Raw genomic sequence first — 1,029 nt, forward strand, 5'->3', positions numbered from 1 at the left:
GGAGTTGTAAGTGTTTTATGGCGCTCGCAACTGCGTAGGGTCATATGAGCGCGCAGGACACATTTAATATTTTCAGTTGGTAGGAAATTTTGAATTTTGCCCAGGTGGCGGCGGAAGCCTACTCTTATCGATTTTAGACCACCAAGGGATCTTTAACGTGCGCGACTTGCACTCGGGCCCTCTGAGAATTTTTGCCCTTGTCCGAGAAGGCTAGGTGTAGATCTTTCCTACCATAAGATCAGGAGTGTGGCTGAAAGACAGCAATAAGAAGGAGCCAAGGGGTAGAAGTAGAAAGGCTGCAGAAAGAGTCAGGAGCCCAGAAGAGGGGGCAAAGGAGGTGACGGGGTGGGGGCAGAAAGAGGAGACGACAGCAGACGACAGAACATTGCTAGAGAGCAGGAAAGGAGGTGAAAGGAGACAATTTTAGAGAAGAAATAGTTTCGGTCGCCACCCGAATTCGGGACCTTTGAATGAGAGGCCAACCTCTTAACCTCTAGGCCACGAGAGCCCCCTATTAAAAGTTCGAACGCCAATTCCTGCAGTATGTCATCTCTCGTTTTCTTCCCCTCATGCCCCATTCACACACATACATACCCAGCGTTCTTTTCATTCTTGATTCAAAGTATGCATCACTGATCCCCACCCGGAATCCGTCTCGCACAGGCTCAGCGAAAAAAAAGCAAACAAGAAAGACACCCGTATCTTTTTTCTCACGGGGTAATTAGTTCTGCAGTGATGAGCTTTAGTTTATAATATTATGTGTAGATCTACCTGTAGTTGTTTTTTTTCCCCACCAACCCTTAGTGACCGTTATCGGGTTGTGGTGCCTCTTTGTACTCGTAGAACGAAACAATTGTGAGGCAGCGTGGTGGAATCAGGCTCTCGTCAAATAATCAAAGTGAAGAAACTTGCATTTTTCCGCAGATTTGTGAATTTTTATCAAATTTTTGTTTTTTCTGAAAAGCCTTGATTAAAGGTACAAAATTGTAAATTTTATTTACCACGGACTCTTAAGCTAAAGAAATAACT

The sequence above is a fragment of the Aplysia californica genome, unplaced genomic scaffold (assembly GCF_000002075.1).
Source record: "Aplysia californica isolate F4 #8 unplaced genomic scaffold, AplCal3.0 scaffold01268, whole genome shotgun sequence".
NCBI classification, from domain to species: Eukaryota; Metazoa; Mollusca; class Gastropoda; order Aplysiida; family Aplysiidae; genus Aplysia; species Aplysia californica.